Genomic DNA, 7,873 nt, shown 5'->3' on the forward strand with positions numbered 1-7,873 from the left:
ACAACCCATACCTGGTGGTAAAAGCCGTCTTGGGTATATCCTATTCCCGAATCTTCAACTGGTGGTATCCTGATCGCAGATCGATCTTGGAAAATACCTTAGCTCCTTGCAATCGATCAAACAGATCATTGATCATCGGTAGTGGGTACTTGTTCTTGATTGTTACTTCATTCAATCCTCGATAATCGACAACCATCCTTAACGATCCATCCTTCTTCTCCACTAGAAGTACTGGCGATCCCCAAGGTGAAGAACTTGGGCGAATATAACCTTTAACCAGTAACTCCTTAATTTGCTTCTTAATCTCCACTAAATCATTTGCAGGCATCCTGTATGGTCTCTTCGATATTGGCCCTGTGCCTGGCAATAGCTCAATCAAAAACTCAATGTCTCTATTTGGTGGCATGCCTGGCAACTCCTCTGGAAATACATCAGGGAATTCCTTTACCACTGGTACTTCCTCCTGCACAACTCCTGTTAAGCAATTTACTTGAGTCCTCTTTGGCACATTCCGGGATTCATACTTGATCCTTCTCCCTTCTAGTGTGGTAAGCAAAATTGACTTACTAGCACATTCAATATTCCCTTCATACTTTGATAACCAATCCATGCCTAATATCACATCCAATCCTTGGGATTCCAATACTATTAGGTCTGAGGGAAAAACATAGTTACCAATCCTTAACGGTAACCGATCACACCATCGACTAGCCATATATTCTACTCCAGGCGAGGTTACTAACATGGGTGACCTAAGGGCTTGGGTTGACAGGTTATACTTATCCACAAATCCCCTTGAGATGTATGAATGCGATGCACCAGTATCAAAAAGAACGAGTGCAGTAAATGACTTAACCAAACACTTACCTATTACTGCATCAGGCTGAGCTTCAACCTCCTCCACGCGAACGTGGTTCACCTGTCCCCTGTTGAAAGGGTTCGGCTTCTTCCCAGAGCTTCCATTGCTATTTCCATATTGTAATTCAGGACATTCATTGGCATAATGTCCGGTCTTCGAACACTTAAAGCAAGTGACTTGGCTCAGGTCTTTCTTGGCTGGGGTTGATGGGTTGGTGCGGTTCTGGCCATTGCTTCCTCCATTACCATTACCATTCCTGGGGCCATTGTGATTGTGTGAGATAACTCCTCCATGGGTATGCTGAAAATGTCCTCCCGGTCTAGGGGTAACACGTGGCTTCTGCTGAGCTCCTGAATTGTACTTTCCTTGTGCATACTTCCTCTTGTGACTTTCAATTTGCTGCTGCTTCCCTTCAATCATAAGAGCACGATCTACCAACTCCTGGTAGTTGTTGAAGGTTGCTACCATCAACTGCATGCTCAACTCATCATTCAGTCCTTCCAGAAACTTCTCCTGCTTAGCTGCATCCGTAGCAACGTCATCTGGGGCATAACGTGCTAATTTACTAAAGTCCTCCACGTACTGGCCAACTGTCTGTCCTCCTTGGCGCAACTTGCGAAACTCTCTCTTCTTCAAGGCCATAGCTCCTGCTGAAACATGGGCAGTTCGAAAAGCCTACTGAAATTGGTCCCATGTGACAGTGTCGACAGGGAAAGTGGCTGTGAAATTCTCCCACCATGATGCGGCGGCTCCTTCAAGCTGATGTGCGGCAAACTTCACCTTCTCCGCATCCGTGCATCCTGCTGTGGTCAACTCTCTAGCTGTCTTGCGGAGCCAATCATCTTCTACTATTGGCTCGGTGCTACTAGAAAACACCGGCGGGTTCAGCCTAAGAAAACGGGCTAAATGATCAACAGGTGGTGGTGGTGGATTGTTGTTGTTGTTCCCCTGATTCTGATTCTGGACTAGCAACTGCATCAATGTGTTCTGCTGCTGGATCAACTGAGTGAGCTCCGGTGGAAAGGTAAATCCGAGGTCACGTCTCGGAGGCATCTGAGGGTTTAGAAAAGATGAGATTTAAGAATAGAGGGGGTCTAAAGAGAAAACACTACCAATATGCACATGAGCAAAATCAAACAATTCACTTCATTCATTCAATCAAACAAGGGCATACAATCGATCTAACTATCACAAAAGTGCTCGGACTATAATATTTACATGGTGGACTACTACTACTGATGAGGTGGTCTACTAGAAATATTCTTCGGTTGTAGACTCCATGATATCTGCTCCGGCTTCATCAACATAGTCATCATCGCTATCATCTGGATCCGAATCGGTGTCGTCGATGATGATGTAGTCTTCCGGGCGTATCTCCTTGGGTTCTTCGTCTTCATCTACTGGTGTAGGGCCTCCCATAAATATCCCGATCTTCATTGTTAGGTCAGCATTCTTGTCCACTTACACTTCAATTTCTTCTTCATAATCTTCATGTGTAGCCTTGAGTTCTTCCTCCAGTTCCTTGATTCTTGTCCTTGCCTTCTTCAGGTCTATCATGTCGGCGCACATCTGGTTCTCCTGACGTCGAATGTGCTTGTTTAACCCCTGGATAAAAGCTGCAATTGATCTATCCTTCCTGGTGCTGATCGTCTCCCGGTGCTCATCTCGGCGTCCACAAATCTGCTGGAGAGTATCCTTGAGATCATTGCAGTAGACTTCTCCAATGCGTCCTTTGGCGATGTGAGCTGCCATGCTCTTTCCTAGACTCCAAGTTGGTGCATCAAAAGAAAACTCTATGGGCTCAGTGACTGGCATGAACGTCCTTCCTGGAACTTGAACTTGAATCATCCAGCGCTCTTCCTCAGGTAATGTGGCGTTGTTGGTTCCGGTGAAGCTTGGTACTCCTATGTTCAGGTCTCTAGTGACTTCCTTCAAGTGACGTCCAAAGGGTGTATCTTCATCCGGTTGCGTGAACTTGTTCCTTGCATCCGCCATCCTGAAAGAGTAGAAAAGATGAGGAGTCAGAAGAGAAGAGAGTAGGTAGTGATCTAGGTCTTTAGCTTAGTGGTCGTGTCCTACAGTCAGCATGTGCTCTGATACCATCTCTGTGCGACCACACCTCAAACGGTCCAATCTCTGTGCTCCGGTGTCATCCCTGGATCAGTAATGCTGACACCACACAGTACTCGGAGGATTTATAACAAAGTAGCAATCACACACTTATTACATCGAGTGTCTCAATAGAGAACTTATTACAATAAACATGGCTTAAGGCCATCTAATAACGATAACAGTGGAAGGCTTCGAAGATAAGCGAGTCCATCAACTCCAACGGCATCACTGAGTATAGAACCACGACCTAAAAACTCCTTAATAGTCGTCTGAAAAGTCTGCAACATTAACATTGCAGCCCGAAAATGGGTCAGCACATGGAATATGCTGGCAATGTAACACATAGAGAGTAATGGAATGAAACAGCTATTCTATATGCATATTTGGCAAGTGGAGAGCTCTATGGTTACAATTTTTGCGAAAAGCCAATTTTTTCCTACTGCAAAGGAATAAATTTATTTAACTATCATGGCGGTTGTTAAACAATGAGAATGGTTGACAACATTCTCAATCCCAATTAAACATCATTAAACAAAACCCAACCAAATTAATTTAGGGTAACATGCTGAGATTCACATGATAATCCAGGTACTAGATACTCAAGATGTCCATAACCGGGGACACGACTAACCATGATTAGTTTATACACTCTGCAGAGGTTTGCGCACTTTTCCCCACAAGACTCGATCGCCTCCGTTTGGTTTCTCGCACTACATGGTGTTTGAGAAGATGGATGACCGAGACATAGTTTTTTAGAAGCGCTAGCACCTTACGATCGGGTAGACCGTACCACCTACATCCCCTACATCTGCTAGTCTACCACTATAAGAGTTTGCACAACTTAGTCAACTATGCTAGAGCCCATAATAGCTTGTGGCTACACACGGAAGTTTCTAGCATGAAAAATCTCATGATCCCTTTGAGCCTGGGTGGCGGTCCAAAAGAAAACAGACAAATCCTGGATTACCCAGTTGCCTCAATCCACCCAGATGTGTGTTTAAGTTGCCACCTTAGATAAACCATTAATTAACAAACTCACATCTCTCATGGATATCACTCACCCAATCCACGTCTACTAGCATAGCATAACAATAATAAGCAAACATAGAAGTAACTCCCAAAGGTTTGATAATAAATAGGTAATAGGTACTACCTCAACTACTTCCCATTCCACAATTTATTTAGAACCTAATCATGCAATGTTTGAGGATTTGATCTAATGCATAAAACTGGGTAGTAGGAAAGGTATGATCAAGTGTTACTTGCCTTGCTGATGATCCGCGAAACCTAGAGATTCGAAGTAACAGGCGGCGCACTCCGGGTATTCTATCGTAGACAAACAACAAGCATACACTAAGTACTCATCTAATGCATAGGTAAAACTCCAGTAAGAGATCTAACCAGAAAGTTCAACTTAAGAACTCCGGTTTGTAAAAAGAATCAAATCGAACGAAGCAACGAAAGTCAAACGGCGAAAGAAAACAACTTCGTTCTACTAATCTGGATCTAAGGCAATTTTTATAGTGGCAAAAACTTGTTTAAGTTGGTTAGACGGATAGAGGGTTACGAGACGAAACTCCAGGCGCTTGAATCGCCTGATTCTGATAAACGAGCGAAAAGTTATACTAAAACGAAAATCGGATCAGAAATCACGATCAGAAAATAATCGCGGAAAATCTGAGAAAAAGAAAAATGACAAACGGATTAACGAATGAACGTTCGTTAACCGGATCTAAACGGCAAGTACGTTCATTAAAACGAACGAACGAGCGAACGTCAGCTATTTAACCTAAACCAAAAAAAAACCGATCTAAATAAAAAACGGAAACTAAAAAAACGACGAAAAACTGAACGGTTTTTAGAGAAAAACGGCGGCGCGGAAATTGAGGCACCTCGGGCGGCGGGTCGGCGGCGGCGGGGTCCGGCGATGCGGCGGCGGGGTCCGGCGAGGCGTTGGCGGCGGCGGGCGGCGTCGGCGACGGCGGGCGGCGCGGGCGGCGGCGCGGGGCTCGAAGGCGGGCAGGGCAGGAGGCTAGGGTTTGGGCCGGGGCTGGGCTGCGGCTTATAAAGCCAGCCGGGCCATGAGTCCTAGTCGGACACGGCCCGGTTAGGTCGGTGCGCGCGTTTTTTTAATAATTATGCGCAGAAGAAAAAATAAAAAGAAGTACTAAACGGACTCCAATAATCCCGAAATAAATTTTCCCGGGCTTCTAAAATCAAGCCGCACAAGGTGAACATTTATTGGGGGCCTAAATACAATTTTTAAAAACGCACATTTTTCCTAAAGTCAAATAAAATACCGAAAAACTCCGAAATAAAATCTTACTTGATTTTATTATTACATCCTCAATATTTATTTATTTTGGGAAAGTCATTTTATTCTCTCTCTCATATTTTTGTAATAGAAAAAATTGATGATAAATAATTAAAATCAAATGATCCTATTCTCAATTTTTGAGAAAACTCAAATATGAAAATAACGAAATCCCCAACTCTCTCCGTGGGTCCTTGAGTTGCGTAGAATTTCTAGGATCAAAACCAAAAGCAAGTAAAATATGATATGCAATGATGATCTACTGTATAACATTCCAAATTGAAAATTTGGGATGTTACAAAGAATGAACAAAGAACGAGGAAGAAGAAGAACTAGGGTTAAGGAGAAAAGATAATAGATAAAAAGTGGTAGATGATTTGATCGATTGTGTGTTGTTCAATCAGCCGTCACCCCTGAGATATATAAGAGGCGGATGGACTTCCCGTGCAAGGAAAAGGCTTGGATTCACGTTCAAAACCCTAGTCAAATTCGGATTAGTTTTGTCCGAACTTTCCAAAACTGTTCCGTTTAAACGATCTCGGATGGAAGCGAGCCCAAAAGCAATCTTGACCGTTTCAACGAGACGAGCAACTTTTATGTTGAAATTTTTTTGATTAGAGGTAATCTTGAGGGTTATATCGGCCGCGCAAAACAGGCTATTCCCTCGCGCTACCCATCAGACATGTGTCCGGTGGTGCGCGCCACGTCTTGCCTCGTGACAGGGCTGCACTCCGATTGCTCTAACTTTTGCATATGAACTCATATTTGAACGATTTTTATATAAAAATCGATCGTTTCGACGAGGCGAAGACAACCCGTGGAGATCATGTTTCCATTTGCTTGTGTGAATATATTGATGCAAGCTTGGGTGACTTTCCCAACTTCATTAATCCGACTATAAAGTTCCATAGGTATGCATGTCAAGACCATCCATCAACCATATTGTCCACCCTTCTGCTAGGATCTTGCAGATAATCAACAATGAACTTTCCCGAACCCTTACTTTGTCTGCATAAAAGTTTCATTAGTGGCCGATGTGGTGAGCTCCAATTCGGCCTTACCTATGTTGGCAAGAATAAGCATCAGCTATTGATAGATGTGCAATACACCATGACCGACATGGTATCCGGATGCTTACTAAGCTAACTATCTCCAATTATCATGTCTAGATATATGAGCAATGCTAAAATAATCCAAAGTACAGATATATCTAGACATTTATCAAAATAAACATGAAGTGATTCGTCAAAACATTCAAAAACTTTGGATATTAGTTGAACTACGAATAACGATCACCAAAAGCCTCAATATGTGTATCACCTATGGCAAACAATATCTCTAACCGAATAACAATGCTTCATATTCGGCCTGATTATTGTGCAGAAATACTCTAAACGGCACGAGGCTTTCAAAAAACAGCACCATGAGGAGATATATAAACAACACCAACACCTTGGCCATTGCTACAAATTTAACCATCAATATATAATCTCCATAGTGCTAGAGAGACAAGGCTAATATTAATATTATGCATGACATTAATACGATGTTCAGTAATAAAATCAGCTATGATTTGGCCTATTATAGATCTCAAAGATGCATAAGCCAAACCATATCCAAACAAAGTATAAGCCCACTAACCAATTCTGCAGCTATGAATTGGTCTATGTAGCATATATTCAATGACATCGGTCATGATGTCTCAACTCCATTCAATTATAATATACGCATACATATAAATTTCCATGAGCACGTACCTTGTCTCGCCCTCCAATCAAACTAAGGACGATGTTAGAATACTACACCGGCCATGCATTGACATACTCTTAGGACGATAGATAAATATCGACCATGACCATGTAAACTTCATTCAAAGCATGTATAGCCGAAATAAACAAATGAAATGACAAATCAAGTATTTCGGTCCTTTGGACCAGCAACAAACTTGTAGCTAATCAAATGTATAGTGACTTGGTAATTGCATCCACGGATTAAAATAAGCCCATTGAGGGTCACCAATCATACCTGATGACGAATTCCATGGCATAGGCGTTAACGGCATAGTTTAAGAATATGGACAATGTGTAGAACGAACTTTCTGAAACCTTCGGCTTGGTCCTTCATAGTTTTCAATCTTTTCCTTCTTCACCTTTTCCGCACTTCTTGTAATGGAAGCTTGCACATAATTCTTATTTTGAGCACTTTCTTTGGGAACCCATGCCATGTTCCTTTCTTCAAGTTCTTGTGCACTAAGTTTTTGGAATTTCTTCTTTTGCCAATATGATAAGCCGAGTGGGCATTTCTGCTGTGATTCTGTTTTGACCAATGTCAATTCTTTTTTGGCCTTGTGCACCTTCAACTTCTTTTCTTCAGATTTGGCACTTTTATTTTTAACAATTCATTGCTCCAATTCTTTGCCTTTTGTAGCCAATGTCAACACTTTAATTGGCTCTTTCTTATTTGAGATCAAATCTGAAGTAGCACACTTATGACCATCTTTCCTTACCCGGTATACTTGCTTGACCACCTCTTTCTTTGTCCATGGGGTCCGGACCGATTCCTTATGATTGAAACAGTCTCTAACATGT

At 42.4% G+C, this 7,873-nt stretch overlaps 1 pseudogene; it reads right to left on the minus strand.

The window, feature by feature from the left end:
* Positions 1-518: 518 nt before the first annotated feature.
* Positions 519-1,912, minus strand: LOC147978928 (uncharacterized; annotated as a pseudogene).
* Between the last annotated feature and the right edge of the window lie 5,961 nt (positions 1,913-7,873).

The sequence above is a fragment of the Triticum urartu genome, chromosome 3A (genome assembly GCF_056163025.1).
Source record: "Triticum urartu cultivar PI428250 chromosome 3A, HENAU_Tu73, whole genome shotgun sequence".
NCBI classification, from domain to species: domain Eukaryota; kingdom Viridiplantae; phylum Streptophyta; class Magnoliopsida; order Poales; family Poaceae; genus Triticum; species Triticum urartu.